The sequence below is a fragment of the Tamandua tetradactyla genome, chromosome 8 (genome assembly GCF_023851605.1).
Source record: "Tamandua tetradactyla isolate mTamTet1 chromosome 8, mTamTet1.pri, whole genome shotgun sequence".
NCBI lineage: Eukaryota > Metazoa > Chordata > Mammalia > Pilosa > Myrmecophagidae > Tamandua > Tamandua tetradactyla.
Genome location: NC_135334.1, coordinates 41,678,623 through 41,698,152, shown reverse-complemented (window position 1 = coordinate 41,698,152; position 19,530 = coordinate 41,678,623). Strand labels below are relative to the sequence as shown.

The 19,530-nt window shown below is 36.1% G+C and overlaps 1 pseudogene across 7 annotated transcripts in view; it reads left to right on the top strand.

The window, feature by feature from the left end:
- Positions 1-19,530, top strand: part of LOC143644321 (ribose-phosphate pyrophosphokinase 2 pseudogene) — a 200,476-nt pseudogene that overhangs the window by 40,502 nt on the left and 140,444 nt on the right. The window contains exon 3 of one of the 7 annotated variants that reach the window (XR_013156614.1): positions 16,554-16,652. The exons of 4 other annotated variants lie outside the window; for them this stretch is intronic. The product of XR_013156614.1 is annotated as a ribose-phosphate pyrophosphokinase 2 pseudogene, transcript variant X8 (transcript). Of the gene's footprint in view, positions 1-11,301; positions 11,616-16,553; positions 16,653-16,841; positions 16,962-19,530 lie in introns of those variants that run through there. 2 more of the 7 variants (XR_013156613.1, XR_013156610.1) reach the window with 2 other exon arrangements.

The window sequence follows — 19,530 nt, the reverse complement described above, 5'->3', positions numbered from 1 at the left end:
TTTCAGAGTATTTCTCAAGTCATTAAAACTCTATTCATTTCTTCTTCAGTCTATTTTCTGTTTGTCATTAGGTTGGATAATTTATATTAATATGGTTTTCAAATTCTCTGCCTTGCTTATTATATATCCAATCTTCTATCAAATCTATCCAACTAACTTTTTATTTTAGATACTGTAGTTTTCAATGTACTGTAATTTCCATTTGGTTTGCTTATGTAGTTCTCATTTATCTTTTAAGATATCCAATTTGTTTAATCTTTATGACCATATTTTCCTTTATTCCTTAAATATATGTAGAGCAGCTGTTGTAAAGTCTTTTCTGTACTAATTCCAACAGCTGGGTCATCTTGACTGAGCTTTTTACTTACTTTTTCCTTGACTCTGTATCTCATTTCCTTCTTTGCATACCTAGTAATTTTTCATTGACTTCTGCACATTGTGAATGATACATTGTAGAGATTCATCATTCTATTTTATTCATCTGAAGATTACCAATTCTGCTAGCAGGGAACTTACTTGCTGTGTGGGTCTGAAACTATTATGTACCCCCAGAGAAGCCATGTTTTAATCCTGATGCAATCTTGTGGGGAGCCATTTCTTTTAATCCTGATTCAACATTATAGGGTGGAAACTTTTGATTAGATTATCTCCATAGAGATGTGGCATGCCAAGTTTTGGGTGTGACCTTTTAATTAGATGGAGATGTGACTCCACCTATTCAAGCTGGGTCTGATTAGTTTACTAGAGTCCTTTAAAAGGGTAAACATTTTGAAGAAACCTCAGATGCAGACTTGGAGAACAGTTGCTTCAGAGCTGACAGAGACATAGATGTTTGGAAATGCTTGGAGTGCTGATAGAGAGAGCAGATGCCTATTCAAGGGCAGAGCCCAGCAGACATCAGCATGTGTCTTCCCATGAAATGCTAAGTCAGCAAGACCCAGAATTGTGTTCTGGAGGAACTAAGTGAAGGCCCACAGATGCTCAAAGAGGAAACCACTGGCATCGGAAGCTGGAAGCAACAAACTGGGAACAAGGACCAGCAGATGCCAGCCACATACCTTTCTAGATCGGCCTTCCTTGAGCAAAGGTATCTTTCTCTGGATACCTTAATTTGGACGTATTTATGGCCTATGTCTTCTGCTGCCTTTAAATAGTTGTTTTTTGTATTTTGTCCAGAGTTTATAATTGTTATATGTGTAAGAATTGGTCTCCTACATACTACTCTGTCATTACTGCAAATGGAAGTCAGTGTCTGACTGATTTTTTAAATTTCAAACTTTAAATATAATTCTTCAGCGTTGTGGTGACTGTATGAAAGTCTTTATACATTAGCCTTTTTTTCTTACTTTTTAAAAAGGTAGCTGAGTATTCTCATTTCTATATTATAAACATGAGTTTTTGTGTATGAAATGTGTCAGTTTGAGAATATGTCTCTTGGAAAGCAAAAGGAAATCAGAAAGAAAGGAAAAGAAAAATATATTGTTGAGACTATTTATACAACCTTTTGATTCATAAAAATATTTTGTTCCTTGGGCCTTAAACCATTATCTGTCTACCCAAACATTTTATCTCATGATAATTTCTTAAAAATTTTAGAAATGAGGGAACCCAGATTTTAGGGTTAAATATATAATTAACTGCCTATATGACCTTAGGCAAGTTAAAATTTCTGTGCCTCTCTTATGTATAAAAAGAAAGGATTGAATTAAATAATCCTTGAATCTCAACTCATAATCTCATAAATTTGTCAATCCCATCCTTAGACTTTGCTCTTTGACTAGGTCTTCCAGTGTTATGTTTACATTTTTCCATTGCATTCTTCTTTATGCCTAAGTGGATCTTCCTTTTAGAACCCTGCCCGTGCCTTACTTGGCAGTCCATCCGCCCTCCTCTCGCTGTTGCTTATTTGCCAACCACAATTACTACTGTATTCTGACTGCTGCTCTATACTTCAAATACTTTGACTTCTCTGGTATTTGTTCTTCTCAGATGTAGGGGGCCTGTGTCTTTTTAGATTCCTCTTAGCAATTCTAATTTCAAAATTATTTGTTAATCAGAGAGCATAACACCAAACTCGTATTTTAAGAGCTAGGCCTATTTCTCCTGTATTCAGTTGAATACTTGCTATCTCGTCTCACTCCAATTTCAAGGAAAAAAATAACAAATATGAAATTTTCTACATTTTATGTAAAAAAGTTATTTTTCTTTTTTCTCTAGTAACATATTGTCTGATGTTTAATGATTTTGTTTTTTTATTTTTAATATATCACAGCTTTATAGTGTTCTATAATAAGCATTATGACTTCCTGGGAGTCTACAACTTAAAGATCTGAAAGAATCCTTTGGGCAAAGAGGGTGGCTTTCCTTAAAAATTTCAGTGACTAAGAAGAAAATGCAGAATTTTTTTTATTGTATTTTGAAATTTTATCTACACATCTTAATAATACTTATTATGTTGTCTTTAGGGAATTTTATTAATTGATCTGAACTTACAGTTTAATTTAAACTTCTGAGGATTCTTCCCAATTTATTTGGGAGTCAAATGATTTTGTATTGATTGTCAATGAGCCAAGTTAAGACTCTGTTCTTATATCAATAGAAATTAAGAATAGTACCGTGATATTTGTATTACTGATGAGGATTTAAGGTTGCTCAGACAATTCTACAGAAAAATTTAAACTCTTCCTAGGACCTATATTGGCTACTAGGTTAGTAAGGAGGGCAAAGTGATTTACCAGAAGCCGAGGTTTTACTTTCTTTAGAAGAAAAATTAAAGAAGTAGAGAACTATTGTTTAATACTCTTACTGTGTTCTCTTTTGTACATAGATGTGTGAATTTAGTACGCTTTCTACTTTCTACTTCTAAAGAAAGGCGTATATAACTTAGAGCAAAGATAAAAAGAAACAAAGACTTACAATTTCTAGCTAAGTACCATTTCATCAATCTGATCTTTACTTTTCTAAATATTGGCTTGTTTATCTTTCTTCCACCTGTCAGTTGTCCTCTGTCCTTTTCATAGCTGCAGGCTCTGTCCCATATTTTCTGAGTTTTAATTATCTCCTTAAAACTTTCCATTTTCTGTTATTCTGAACTTTAAACATTTCTAACCTTATGTTCTCCCAATCTAAGCTATCTTTCTTACCATTTAAGCCTTGATATCTTTTATCTAAATCTGTAGTCTCAAGGATAAAAAGAAACCTATGTATCTTTTTTCCCCAGCTTTTCTAAATTAAGCCTCCAAATGTGAATGACTCATTATTACAGTAAATTTACTATATATAAAAAAAGACAATTTTAACATGTTCCATGTAATCATGAAAGTACTATTGTAGGTAGTCTCCTGTACGTGGTTTTCTTGCTTGTCTCAATTGATTTTATTTTTGACCAACATTTTCTCACTATTTACTCAACTTATAAATATGTATTTTTAAGGGACAGAAATTGCATAAAAACATATTCTAGTGGTATTTGGCTATTTGTATAAAATTAGTATGTGTGTGTGAAATTCTTTTTTCATAGTTTAATGAATTATTTTGTTTTTATTAGTTTAAACACTTGACTAGCCTCCCCCCCCCCCCCCCCACCTTGCCCTGCAGGACCCCTTAGTAGGCAGAAGATATAGAAATAGGCAATATGTGGTCTTAGTCAAGGACGAAAAGATATAAATAAATACATGGGTGACCATATGTCTTGGTTTGCTTAAGACACTGATGGCATATACATGTTTCCTGTTTCACTTATTTATACTTTCCTTTATAGTCTCAAAAATGTCCTTGTTTGAACAATAAATTATATGGTAATCTATTATATTAAATGTAAGTTTTTTTCCAAATGAAATTTGAATATGGAAGTTTTTAACAATGTAATGCAATGGTCAAAATATCTACCTATAATATTTGAGTTTATCAATTGAATTATGAATTCATGTTTAAGATCTTATGCATATATAATGTACTTAGAATTTTTTCTCCCTATTTACTTTTACTAATCGAACTTTTTCATACTTTCTGTATGTATATTTAACAGTATTTTTGTCCTCAATAGAGCTTTTTTCAATCCCTAACACAGTTTTTCAGAGTGTATCTTTACTTATGTATAAATTGATAAGATACATCATTTTGGGGGGAGTTCATGCATGAGGTAGAAATTTTCACCTTCTTTATAGTACATTTTCCCCCTGTTCATTCTGTAGATATATGTTTGTGATCTTCATACAATCAACTATGCTAGTCCTATTAAAAGGTTTTTTTGTGTGTGGGGGGGGTGGTGGAGGGGGCTGCTGCATGGTTTGGGAATCAAACCCAGGTCTCCTGTATGGAAGGCAAGCATTGAAAAACCCTTCTTGACCAAAAGGGAAAGACAGAAATGAGACAAAATAAAGTTTCATTGGCTGAGAGAGTTCAAACAGAGTCAAAAGGTTATCCTGGAGATTATTCTTATGCATTATATAGAAATCCCTTTTTAGTTTATGGTGTATTGGAGTGGCTAGAGGGGTGTACCTGAAACTGTTGAGCTGTGTTCCAAAAGCCTTGATTCTTGAAGATGATTGTATAAAGAAATAATGTTTACAATGTGACTGGGTGGTTGTGAAAACCTTGTGTCTAATGCTCCTTATATCCAGGATATGGACACATGAGTGAAAAATATGGATATAAATAAATAATAGGGGGGACAGAGGGTAAAACAAGTTGGGTAGATGGAAACACTAGCTGTCAATGAGAGGGAGGGGTAAGGTGTATGATATATATGAATTTTTTTCTTTTTTCTTTTTATTTCTTTTTCTGGAATGATGCAGATGTTCTAAATAAATGATCATGGTGATGAATACACAACTGTGTGATGATATTGTGAGCTGTTGTTGGTACAACATGTATAGAATGAATGTGTGTCAAGATTTCTCAATTAAGAATAAAAGGTATTTTTAAGGTTTGTTTACAACTTCTAGTATTTGCAATTGCAAGGCTCTACTTCAGGAATGATTAATAATTCTGAATTATATTTTATACTCCTTTTTTTTCCCAATCAGTTGAAATATATAAACACCACAAATTAGCATCAATTGAAATGTTCAGACTAGAGTGTCCTCCACCAAGAACACTTTGTCACTTAGATAATTTTAGAGTTACTCAGCAATGCAAGTGGCACTTTCTTTTCTGAGAGGTTAAATTATATAAAGCCACTTTCAAATATTTGGACATATATGAAAATTAGAGCAATGTAATGAGGGCTATGATGGAGAGCTATAGGAAGTGTGGTAGAGAAGAATGGAAAGAATTCTACCTTGAAATTTGTGAAGAGGCAAAAGAGGAAATAAGAGGAGGATGCTACAAGGAAAGAAAAGAACATATACAAAGGTATGAAAGAGAAAAATGATGCTTCAGAGACTTGCCAATGCCTGGATCCCAAATTCATGTGAGGAAATAATGGTAGATAGTTCCAGTGGGACACACCCAGGAGAGGCTATTGTGGCCACATCTTCCACACTTCAGATTGAAACATATGATCAGATGGAGATGTGTTATGATTTGTGAATTTATTTACTGGAAAATTCTAACAGGGCCTAGATTTTAAACTGCATTTGACTATATATTTAACAAATTGCTTTTAATAAATGAAATCTTTATTATATTTGATTATTGGATGTATGGGTCACCATTGCTATAGCTCAAATCACTTACTTCAGCCAAATACAAAATATCAAATAAACTTTAGAGTCAAAAATAAAATCAATTAAGACAAGCAAGAAAACCACGTACAGGAGACTACCTACAATAGTACTTTCATGATTACATGGAACATGTTAAAATTGTCTTTTTTTATATATAGTAAATTTACTGTAATAATGAGTCATTCACATTTTTCACATTTATAATTTTTGGCATACAGCACGGAAATATCAAGATACATTGACTTAGCATTGTTCTGAGAACGTGAGTTCACACTCACCTGTAGAGGATATACAGAGGAGAGACGACAAGTAATTTAAAAAATTCCTGTATACTGAATTGGAATTAGGGAACCTGAGAAGAACAAGCAGATGAAATACTGGAAATGCCTGCTAAAGTTTATTTCAAATAAGTGAGGTAGTGTTCTAGAACTTTGGAAAATGCCAGTGGCCGGAACGTTTGGCACACCACAGCCCAGGACAGACAGTTTTCTTGAGAAAATGTCTCATGAGCTCAAACTGTGAGTCTACTCATTGGAAATACTCTTGTTTCAGAGCTTCATAGGGCATTTATCAGGGGAAGAGCAGATATCACCTTCCTTGCCCCACATCACAGAGACAGAGTACCAAGAAATAGTTGGCTGAGAAGATTCAGTTTCTTCTTATTTATGACATTTTTCTTATCATAAAAGTTAATACCTGGACTTCCAGGAAGATGGCCAACTAGAATAGCTCAAGATTAGTGCTGCTCCACTGAAAAGCTAGAGAAGGGACATGAGGGCAACTGAGGCAGCAATTCGGGGTACAACTGACTTGGGAGAGACTTCTGTCCCACATGTGGCAGCCCTGGTTGCAGAGGTTGAAGAACTGAGAGGCAGAAAGCTGGAGCCTAGTGTGGAGATGCAGAGCCATGGAGCCCATGGGAGTGCATGGAAAGGAACACAAGACTAGGAAGTAAGCCAGGTCTTGTTCCTTGGGCACGCTACCCTCACCAGCGCAGCCCCTTGACCGGCGACTCACCCCGCACCCCAAGCACCTGAACCCCGTCACCCCTCCCATTCCCCATGCTCCGGGTGCCCCTACACCACCAGCCCCCAGTGCATGTACCTGCCCCATAGCCCCACCCCAAATGAAGCAAAACTCACCTCTCCTGCACCCCTCCGGAGCACTACCTCCCCCTCCCTGTTCCCTCCAGGCTGTTGCCAGTGCATGAAGGTTGTGGGCACGAACCTCTGTACCTAGGCTACACCTGGCTCCACTTGTACTGTTGCACAACCTCACCCCACCCTCCCTGAGCTCAGCACATCCATTTATGGCACTCCCAGGCCCACGCATGCTCACGGGCCCCCAATCACATCATTCAGCTCTGGGAACCATACTTTACGGCAGTCCTAGAACCATGCAGGCACAGAGCTCTCAGCCTAACTTCCCAACTCTGAGAAAGTGCTGACCTGTGCAGTTGGGTCACATCTGCCCCCAGTCCATGAAGGCGTAATGCCAACTTACTACCACAACTCTATGCACGCTCACAAAGGGCCCCATGCCTTAGATTAGCGCACACCAGGATTACACCCCCCAGACTGGTGCACCCGCACAACTACATCCTCCCTGGTTGCTGGGCACCCACGTTCACAAACATCAGTGTAACATCCGCAATCTGTGCCTATACTTGCCCTGAAACAAATCACCATACTGAGTGCTTCACCCCAATCCCCACTCCGTGCTGTGCAACCATCCCACAAACACAATGCCTTAGACTACTGAAAGAAATCAACTCCCAAAGTAAATCAATCAAGATATTTAAATGCGACAAAGACAGCAGAAGATCACTAAGCATATCATAATGCAGACAGATATAGCCCTGCCAAATGACCAAATTAAAACACCAGAGCAGACACAGACATTGGAACAACTAATCAAAGATGTTCATACAACTCTACTTAATAAAATAAGTGGGATAGCAAATGACATAAAAGAAATCAAGAAGACAGTAGAGGAGCACAAAGAAGAATTTGAAAGAATAAATAGAAAAACAGTGGAAATCACAGAGATTAAAGACTCTGTGGGCCAAATAAAAAACATACTAGAGGCATGCAACACCAGATATGAAGAAACAGAAGAAAGAATAAGTGATATACAGGACAGCATAATTGACTTCAAAGACTCAAAACAGCAAATGGCAAAAAAAGATGGAAAAAATTGAGTGGGAACCCAGGGAAATGATAGACAAAACAAAGTGCACAAATGTAAGAATCATTGGTGTCCCAGAAGGGCAAGAGAGGAGTAAAGGGCTAGGAAGAGTAGTTGAGGATATAATGGGGGAAAACTTCCCAACCCTCTTAAAGGATATAAATATACAAGTCAAAGAAGCCCAAAGAACTCCAAACAGGATAAATCCAAATAGGCCTTCCCCAAGGCCCATACTAATCAGTCTGTCAAATGTTGAAGAGAAGCAGAAAATCGTGAAAGCGGCAAGAGAAAAACAATCTCCTACATACAAGGGAAATCAAATAAGACTGAATTCAGACTACTCAACTAGCACCCTGGAGGTGAAAAGGCAGTGGTATGATATATTCAAGATTATGAAAGTGAAAGACTTCCAGCCAAGAATTCTGTACCCAGCAAAATTGTCCTTCAAAATTGAGAGAGAGATTAAAGTTTTCACAGATAGAAGTTCTGAAAGAATTTGTCAACAAGACACCGGCCCTATATGAAATACTAAAAGGAGTTCTCCCAGCTGAAAACAAAGACAGGAGAGGAAGGTCTGGAGGAGGGCACAGAATTGAAGAGTACCTCTAAGGGTAATTTAAATAATGCAAAGAGAAAGAAGGAAAAGGATATATAGGTCTGACACATAAAATAAAAATATAAGATGGTGGAATTGAGAAGCACCTTTTCAGTAATAACTTTGAATGTTAATGGACTAAATTTACCAGTTAAAAGATACAGATTGGCAGAATGGATTAAGAAACATAACGCAGCTATATAGTGCTTACTAGGCACAAGGATACAAATAGATTGAAACTGAAAGAATGGAAAACGAATTTCCATGCAAGTTGTAACCAAAAGAAAGCAGAAGGAGAGCTATACAAATATTTGACGAAATAGACCTTAAATGTAAAGACATCATAAGAGACAAAGAAGGACACTATATACTAATTAAAGGGTCAATTCACCAAGAAGATACAACAATCATAAATGTTTATGCTCCCAATCAAGGAGCACTGATTCACATTAAAATATTAATTAGTTCTCATAAGAATTACTTCAAAGATATGATTCTTGTACAATGAGTATTTAAGTCCATGGTACAGGGGGAAAATTGCTATTGCATGCTATGAGCTATATTCAGAAAGAAACTATCAGCACTACCACAGCAACAGCAGAGGTAAATAATGGGGTGAGGGACAAGAGTTAAGAGGAGGGTTAGATTTCCTATTTGGTGAGGGTGTGTTTATTGGTTTTCTGTCTCTTGGGAACAATGGAATTATCTAAAATTGAGAATGTTGATGGACTGGACTTTGGGCCTTCTACATGATGCCCAATGAATGCAGGTGGTTGAGAATGCACTGATGGAGAAGTAAATTGGTGAATGATGTGAATGAATGAGGCATGCAGTGATGTGAATAAACATGTGGGACATTTGGTGAGACAAAATAAGCCAATAACAAAAATGGCATGGTCACTTTTTAAAATGCTTATAAGAAAACAGAGGCCTAGATTGTAAGCTTTTAGAGCAGATAAATTAAGTCTGGAGTGGTGATTATTACTTCTGGTTTTGAGAGGCTGTTTTATATATATAACCTGATATTTAGAGATAAGAATGAAGCCTAACCTGATATTTAGAGATAAGAATGAAGTCGAACATGTTGGGGTTAAAGTAATTCAGAACATAGGGGTAAGGAAAACTGTCTATATTTTAGAACCACACATACTCTTTGATACCAATGGAAGAAAGCTTAATTTGACCTGGAACTGAAATTTTCTGTAGTGCATGATCTAATTCAACCTATCTGTATAGCTTATTTGAACAACTGAAACACAGGGAGCACAGAATAAGAAAAAAGTCCTTACATCCTGTATAGATTATTGTAATGTCTGGAAACATCCTAGATTATATTAAACAGAGAATCAAAAAGTATTGGCAAAGTCCCCTGAGGGAGGGGAGAAAGAATAGAGAACTATTAAACCTTACACCATAAGGGAATCCCCTGATACTGTGTCAGACTTTAGGGACTCAGATCAGCAGGTCATCCCCTCGATCATGAGGCTTACTCTTGTGAAGCTTATGTAGGTAGCAGAGAAGCTTAGAGTACCTATAGGCACACCTAAGAGTCACTTCTGGAGGACCTCTGTTGTTGCTCAAATGTGGCCTCAGTCCCTCTAAGCCCAACTCTGCAAGTGAAATCTTTGTCCTCCCCGCTATGTAGGACGTAGGTGAAAGTCTCAAAGGGTGAAAGTCTCCCTGGCAATAAGGAAAAGGACTCCCAGGGATGAATCAACCCTGGCACCATGGGATCAACAATTCTATCCTGACCAAAAGGGGGGAAAAGTATAATCACTAAAATATCGGTGGCAGAATTCAGATAGAGTCCAGAGGCTACTCTGGAGGTTGCTCTTACCAAGCTTCAGGTAGACCTTCTACCTATCATAACCTGCCAACCCCTAACCAGGACCATCCCAGCTGATCCTAAAGAATACCTAGGGTAATATATAAGATTCCTGAAGAGTTCCAGGCACTAGAGTAACTTTCCTGAAACCTACAACCTCCAGAGGGGTCCCTGGTCCAGAAAAATCCTGAAACCTGGCCCAGCGTCTCTATAGGAACATCAGATGATTCCATCTCCCTACCTCATATTAGTGACAGACCCTTCCAGTATCAAAAATTTAGAATTGTCATAGCCCAAATGACCCCAAAGAGGGGTATGGAAAGATAAAAAATGATAGTAGAATTATGCATAGAAGATAGGACTTAACAAATGAGTATGAATGCTGAATCATTAAATTGGAACCTCTTTTAGTCTCCAGTATTTTAGAGCAGCTAGAAGTAAAAACCCAAAATTGTGAAATTGTAACCCATGTCAAAGTCTGAAATGTGTTCTACAACTAATTGTGGTTCTGTGCTTTGAAATTTATGGCTTTTTTTGTATATATGTTATTGTTCACAAAAAAAAAAGGAGGAAAAAAGTTGATAGTGATGATAAAAAAAGTATTTAACCTCTTTAGCCTCCTATATTCTGGAGCAGCTAGAAGGAAAAATACAAGAGAATCCTATGGTAGCTCTCTTCAAAACACACTTTTTGAACAGTGCTTTGAAAACTATTGCTTTTTTTATTTTTTGTTTTGTATATGTGTTATACTATACAATAAAATGTTTTTAAAAAGTTAATACCTGCTAACTATAAAATATGAGAAAAAACTAAAGAATAAAAAAGAAAATAGAAATCAACCTAGAGATGTGGCCAAAAATCATCAGTCTTTTACCAGTGATATCCCCTGAAATGCATAGATATGAAAAGAAACAAGAAGCTTTTTATAAAAGGTACAGTTTCTTTATTTAGTTTTTGAAACAAACTTATGAACGTAATAGGATACTTCCCTACCTCTGTTTGTACCCTTGCCGTACTCTGTTTAGATACGCTACTGTTTTGAAGATCGGGAAGGAATGAAATCTTGCTTGGGATGAACAGACTAGAAAAGAAAACAAAAGGAAAGAATGGGTGACATCGCTGCTATTGCCTCTCAAGCTCCATGGCCTGGGTTTGCATATCTATGGTTGAAGTGATAAAATCTAATGTAACTAAGCCCACAACTCCATAGGGCTCTGGGAACAAGCAGAGCTCTTTGGAAACAGGCAAAGAAGGTCCTGTGCTCCAAAGTATACTAGCCAGTCATCCTGACAGATTACAGCAATGTGCCTATGACAAAGAAGGACGTTATGGATGCATCAGGAGGTAGCACCCTGGGTGTGAGTATTGGTGTTCTGGAAGTGGGTAGCAGCTGCAAGGCATCCCCATGTGACTTAGCAAGAACCAGATGTGGACAAATTTAGCTGCTATGGGAGAAAAATAGGATGGCTATATGTGGGCACTGTAGCTGTTTAGATGGATTATGAGCTTGTTCGTCTTTAGAAAAAGCTTTGAATCAGCCATTTTCCTGTGAGTATATTCATATTTTAGCTGTTGATTCTATAAAGACTGCTTTCCTGAAGTGTATTTTCTTATTGGTTGCTCAATCCTGAGCACCCAGTAAATGGAAAAGAATGAATCTAATGCTTCAAGAGTCCATATATTGGGTATTGCATGATTAAATTATAAAACCTCAGAGTTGTGGTACTGCTGCCAGGAAGAAGTTTCTCAAAGTTTCACCAAAATTATTGCATTCATGTTTTTTATGAAACATGATCTGTTTTCATTTGGACCCAAAGTAAAAGGCCTCACTCTGTTCTAAAATGTATAGACAGGGAAATGCTTTTTCCATTTTATTCCAGTGAGGAAGGTTGGAAATTGAATAATATCCTCCACAAAAGGCAAATTGAGGCCCCAACCCCTGGTCCTATAAATAGTACCTTTGAAGATGTTAGAGTGTGCCCAAACTAAATGAAGTTGGAGCTTAATCCAGTACATCTGAAATCGTTATAAGCAAAGGGAATTGAGCACAGAGAAGAAGCCATGGGAGAAGCAAGAAAATAGAAGTCAACCAAACCCAAAAGAGAAAGGAAAAGACTCTGTCATGCGTGTTGCTGTGTGATGGAAAAGTTAAGGAGCCCCAAGAGTGCCAGCCAGCCAGAAGATACGACCCCAGGAGAAAGCAAGTCTCTGAAAACTGAACTAATAAACTTCCATTGTTTAAGCCAACCCATGATATGGTATCTGCTTTAGCACCAGGAAAGCAATACAAACAAGATAAGGAAAATCTGCTTAGCACAGATCACTCAGAGCAGAAAGTTTGAGATAAGCTGTAACATCTCTCACACAGTCATATGATTCTTGGGTCATAGTATCATGAGGTGTTTTGCAGCTCAGATTGAAGGAAGGAATCCTTCTTAGTATAATTACAAAGGCTCAGTCTTTTCTGCAAATATATTTAAGCCCAAGAATATAAGGAATCAGCATTCTAGGGAAGACTTGCTTGGGTAGGCACAAAGTAGAGTAGCAACATGAGAAATAAGACAAAAAGAGATTATAGCGGCTATTCAATGTGGAAGAATGAGATTTAGAGCCCCTACTACATTTAATTTATTATGCTAAAATTAACATAATAAGCCATATTGCTCAGCTTCTTTATCTCTGAGTTCCATTTACTGCTTGGCTTGTGCAAATCTTAGGCTGTTCCCTTTGGTTACTTCCCAAAGTTGTGCTATGAGATCCTGGACTTACGCTGAGCACATCGTCTAAGTGGGTGTGTATGTAGAACTGTTTAGTACTTGTTTCATTGTTCTGACCTAGAAGACCTATTTAGTCTCCATTGCTTCAGTGCTAAATAAAAATATTTTACAGTTCTGTCTGTTTAATGTGTGTCCAAGTGTACCACATGCTGCTTCTCTTCGAAGACTTATCTTCTTTCAACAATGCTGCTATGGGATGGCCCCACAGTAGGTTTCATTCTCTTTCCCTTATTCTTCTAACCTTGGAGAGTCTCATTCTAGTCAAGAGATAGGGGTTGTGTTGGGAAACAACATCCCCTTTCCAAAATACTTGAGTATATGTGCACCCCGTTTTGTTCTTTAGGGAAACAAAAGGCACAAAAAATTAAAGGTCGTTCTGTTTTCACTCTGTGCTGGTTTGTAACTATTGTGTACCCTAGAAAAGCTGTGTTCTTTAATCCTCATTCAATATTGTTATGTGGGATCTATTAATTAAGTTATTTCCATGGGGATGTATCTACCCATTTGTGAGCGGGACCTTTTGTTTAGGTGGTTTCCATAGATATGTGTCTCCATTCATTCAAGGTGGGGTTGTTTACTGGCGTCCTTTAAGAGGGAAGCATTTTAAAGAAAACTTCAGAGCCTGTACAGCCAGAGACCTTTGGAGATGCAGAAGGAAAATACCTCTAGGGAATCCTTATGAAATGAGAAGCCAAGAGAGAAAGCTAGCAGACATTGCCATGTGCCTTCCCAGCTGACAGAGGTGCCCAGAAGCCAAAGCCCCTAGCAGACGCCAGCCACATGCCTTCCCAGCTGACAGAAGTATTCCTGACAGCATCACCCTTTCTTGAGTGAAGTAACCTCTTATCGGTGCCTTAATTTGGACATTTGCACGTAGAACTGTCAACTTGCAACTTAAATTCACTTCCTAAAAGCCATTCCTTTTTTGGTATTTTGCATTTCGACAGCTTTAACAAACTAAAACACCTGAGATATACTTTTCCTAAGGCAGTGAACAGAGAGCTAACCATCTCCTGAAGTATGGGAAAAGGGAGAGAGACATTTCAGAGAGACCAAAATAACATATGTCAATATCTCAAAATATGCACTAGTTATAATTTTTGTCTATGTAATTATTTGTTGAAGAAGTAAGCACCTCATGATGTTTTTTATCCTGCTTTGGTTTGCTAAAGCTGCTGAAATTCACTATACTAGAAGTGGATTGGCTTTTACAAAGGGGATTTATTAGGTTACAAATTTATAGTCCTAAGCCCATGAAAATATCTAAATTAAAGCCCAACAAGAGAATACCTTCACTCAAGAAAGGCACGTTGAATCTAGGGTTTTTCTGTCACATGGGAAGGCACATGGTGACATCTGCTCTCCTTCTCTCTGGGCTTCTGGTTTCAAATGGCTCTTTCACTATCTCGGTCTGATTTCATCTCTCTGTTCTCTGTGTAGGCTGTTTTAAGGACTCCAGTAAGCTAAGACCCACCTTGAATGGGGGGGCATATCTCCACAGAAATAATCTAATCAAAAGGTACCACCCACAATAGGGTAGGTCACATCTCCACAGACACAACCTAATAAAAAAGGTCCTACCCACAGTGAGTCTGTACCCATAAGATTGGATTAAAAGAACCTGGCTTTTCTGGGGTATATAACAATTTCAGACCAGCACAGGTGGGTATCCAGGCAAGGCTTGTACAACCAGGTTCAGAAAATATAGAAAAATATGCTATTGAATCTGCCCACACCCTTTGCTCCCAGTCTGGACACGGTGAAGTAACGTAATGAGGGGAAGCACATCCTTACTTCTCCCAGTTACGATGGTGGTGTGGCATGGTGCAAAAGCACCTGTGTTACTATTAGAAAAACCTACCTTCAAAACCCATTTTTATTCAATAATTTTAAGACTTTATTTATTTATGATTGTCACATGTCTGTACAGAAAGCTCCTTGAAAGAAGGTATCATGATCTTTATATCCTCAGTGATGAGCACAATTCTGATATGTGTTTGGCAGGTAATATATGTAAAATGTTGTACATATTTAACATTTCAGAGCTTAAATTTTTTCATCAGAACAAAAATGATAATATCAACTGCTATTGGGAAGATTTTGTGAAAACCCACGTAAATAAGCCTGACAAACCCTGGAAGAACAGGCATTCAGTTGATGAAAATTTCCTCCTTCCCTTCCTTTCCCTTTCTCCCCTGATTTTCTTTTTTCTCCCTTATTTCACTATTCAGTGAGTATCCATAACTGATGTTTGTCTTTTTCCACCACAATGGGCACAGTGTCCCTCCATTTATTGACACAGAATAGATAAAATCCCCATTATCAACAGTAGCAGTGTAAATAGTAACTGAGTGTCTAACCTGCTAGACATTAGGATGCTGACTTTGTCAACTTCTTTGGAGTAAAAATGCTCCCCTAAACTTCCCCCCAGCTCAATACCTTGATGAGCCTTTTATTTCCACTTACTCAGGTAAATTAACTGCTGTTCTCCCTATTTGGATCATGGTGACTCTTCCCACTAATGTTTCTAATCTATCATTCACCTATTCTCTATCATTCACCTAATGTTTCTAATCTATCATTAGTTCCTCAGTTTTGACAAATAATCCCAAAGAATGATATTTTGTAAATATGGTTAAATGGCATAAGATTTATACATATACACTTCATTTTATTATATCGGCTAAATTCTCTAAAGTGAAACATAGAGTAGATAATATCCATTTCTGTACCTTAGAGCAGAGATTCTAAATTTTCTAACAGAATAAAACCTCTTTCCCCATGGATATATACTAATTATATTTTTCTAAGATTCACTTTATAAAAATAGTTCAGATCATATTTAGATTGTTATAAAATCAGTCAATGAGAAAAATAAGAGTTTTGGTGAATAAAAGTGCTTGGAGTTGGGAGTTTTGCCAGTTTTACATCAATCTCAGCAGTGTATTTGTTTTGTATTTCATTTGGCTCACACTTTCAAATGGTACTAGTTATGTTCTTTATACTCATCTTGTAATCATAGACACTCTTCAAATAATTAAGAAGTTGGGGGATCAAATCTAAAATCTACCTACAAACTAGTTAATCTGGCACCCTCTACTATCTTTTGAGGAAATGTTTGCTGTAGTTTTATAAAATTAAAAGATTTTTAATCTAGAATTAGAATCAAATATCAAAAATTATTTTCTTACAATATCTTTGGTGACAAGTTATACCTAAAGTCACTTCAAAATTCATTGCCTCAGATGTTCAGTGTTATTTGTTGTATGTTTTTAAATTGAAAACAGCCACTTGGAAAAATGTTAACTTCAGTTGTGTTTGATAGGTCTTGTAATGCCCATAAACACCTGTAGATTTAGTGACAAAATGGCTACCTTTTATTGGGGATGTACTCTGTGACGATTATTTTGCATTTACAGTCTCATTTACTCCCTACACAAACCATGCAAGGCAGATATCGTTGTTATCTGTAATCAGCATTTGAAAGAGTGTTTTCTAAGTTGCTGCAGGTTAAACAACAGGTTTCAAGAACAAGGGATTCAAACATGGGTCTGTTTGACTTGGATACTCACCAACACTGAGGGGCACCAAGATTGCACAAAATTCAGACAGTTCATGCCCAGGTAAAATGGGAGCCCATGTTCACTGAACATGGTCTATGATGTACTGTTCATCCTTTATCTACTAAAATCAAATTGTTAGTATTTAAAAATATAAGAACGGGGAAATATTTTATTCACAGCAGTCTTTGAGAGAGTACAGTATTCTTTTTTCTTTTTTTTTTGAATGATTACCGTGGAAAGTTTCAAAGAGGTAGGAGCGAAACTCCTGTCAGTGCCTGGCTAGTCTCAAGCCGAGATTTAAGAAGAAGAGAAAGTAATTCTGCATCACTGCTGAAGAATAAGGAGGTGAATAAGTATAGAAGGAATTTTCTTTTTTTTTTTACGATCTCAAAGCAGTGGTAGCTGATAAATTTAATGTTTCTTTGCCTGTTTTCATTTTTTTGACTTTTTGAACAAAATGTAAAGTAATCTGAATAATCTTTAATGGTAGCTTCCAGAGTGCCCTGTGTTGATTCAGGGGCTAGGAACATCTCATATTATAGAGATCAAGATTTGAACCCAAAAAGTCATATTCTAGATCCTGTCTTCTTAGCTACTAGTCTACTAGATTGTCTTCCATGATTATGACTGCTCCTAATAACATTAATTTCTTAAGAGTAATGAACTATTCAGACTATTCTACATTGCCAGAATTTCCTGACACTTGAGGTGTCTAAGCAGAAGCTGAAAAGCCATTAGTTAAAATGTTGTAGAGAGATTTCCTTTTTGAATAAGAAATTTGGTTAGATGGACATTAGGTATGCTTTGATACCAGTATTTTAGTACTGATACCTTTAATTCCCAAGATTCATAGATTCCAAATTGGGTGGGCTACAAAAAGTCCATGGAACCCCAAACTAATAAGTAGATGTTATGTGTGTGTGTAAGTTTCTGGGAAGAAAATCAGTTTTTACCATACATGTAATTGAAAAAAGGATTAAGGATTCATTTATTCAAATGTATTCATTGATTATAAATAGAAAACTCAAAGGATACTATTTTTGATATATTATTAAGCATTAATAATATTTGGGAAAGATTATCACTTAAAATGGATTAAGATCTTTAATATTAATAGAATAATAGATAATATAAAATTATATATATGATATATATAGTAACTATATACATATATATACAGAGAGAGAGAGAGTGAAGCACATTATATGGTGTGTTCAGTTTACAAAGTGCTTTTTTCGTATATGTCTCCTTTAATCTAACAGGAGAAATATGAGATGAATGGCCTTATTACTGTTTTTAGGTAAGGAAAACAGAGGTTTTGGGACATGTCTAATTCACTTGCTATTAAGTGGGGAAACTAGGATTCAAGCCCAGGTCTATTAACATCCAACTTCAACCATTTTTAACACTAACATTAGATTCATCTTTCTATTTCTTAGCCTATTCTTTTTATAGTTTCGTTGAAGAATAATAGGTAAACAATATATTGCATTTATTTAAAGTGTTTAAATTGATGTTTTGACAGATATATGCATCTTCAAAACCACCACAATGAAGATAATGAGCATAGCCATCATTCCAACATATTTCTTCTTGAACCATAGTAATCTCTCCCTCCCATTCCACTCTTTGCTGCCCATTCCTAGGCAACCACCAATCTTCTCTCCTTGGCTATATATATATTGCTTTGCATTTTGTAGCATTTTATATAAATAGAATCATGCAATATGTATTCTTTCTTTTCTGCTTTCTTTCACTCAGCATAATTACCTTGAAATTCATTGTTGTATTAACATTAATATTTCATTCCTTTTTATTTATGAATAATATTCTTTTTGTGAATACACTGCACTTGGTTTATCTGTTTACCTAATGATGAACATGTGCAATTCTTTGCATGGAAATAGGCTTTCATTTCTTTTGGGTCAATACCTAGGATTGGAACGCTGGATCATATGGTAAGTGTATAGTCATTCTTTTGAATTATATTCATTCTAATAAGTATGTAGTAATATTTTGTGTTTTGAATTGGAATTACTTTAATGAATAATGATGCTGAATATCTTTCATGGTCTTATTTACCATTTCCATATCTTGTTTAGCAGTGTCTGTACAAATATTTGCCCATTTCTTATTGATTGATTTGTTTTCTTTTTATTGGCTTCTAAGAGTTCTTTATGTGTTCCAGATATAAGTCCTTTATTAGATATATGATTCACAAATGTTTTCTCCAAGTCTCTGTTTCCTCTTCTAGTTCTCTTAGCAATATCTGTTTTTGAACAGAGAATTTTAATTTTATTAGAGTTCAGTTTATTGTTTTTTTTTCTTTTATTGATCCCACTTTTGGTGTCATATCTAAGAAATCTTTGGCTAACCCAAGTTTTACCTAATCACAAAAAACTTTTCTATATTTTCTGCTAGAAGTTTTATGTTTAAGTCTATGATCTATTTAAAATTAATTTTGTATTCGGTGAAAGTAATAGACCAGAGTTCGCTTCTTTTTACATATGGATGCCCAGTTTTTTCCAGAATCTTTTATTGAAAAGACTCTCCTTTCTCTACTAAATTGTCTTTACATCTTTGTTAAAAATCAGTAATCAGTATGTATGTGAGGATATTTCTATTCAGTTCAATAGATCCGTTTACCTATTTTCACATCAATTCCACAATGTCTTAATTACTGAAATTGTATGTCTTAAAAACAAGTATATTAATCCCTCACATTTTTTTTACTGTAATGGTTGCTTTACATGTTCATATGAATTTTAGAATGGGTTCATTAATTTCTATCAAATAAGCCTGGTGGGACATTTTTTAATTTTTTTATTTTTAAATACTTTCAAAGTTACTGGATAGTTAGAAAAATAACACAACCCTAACAGAGTACTCCAACATTCCTTTATCTCACATTTTC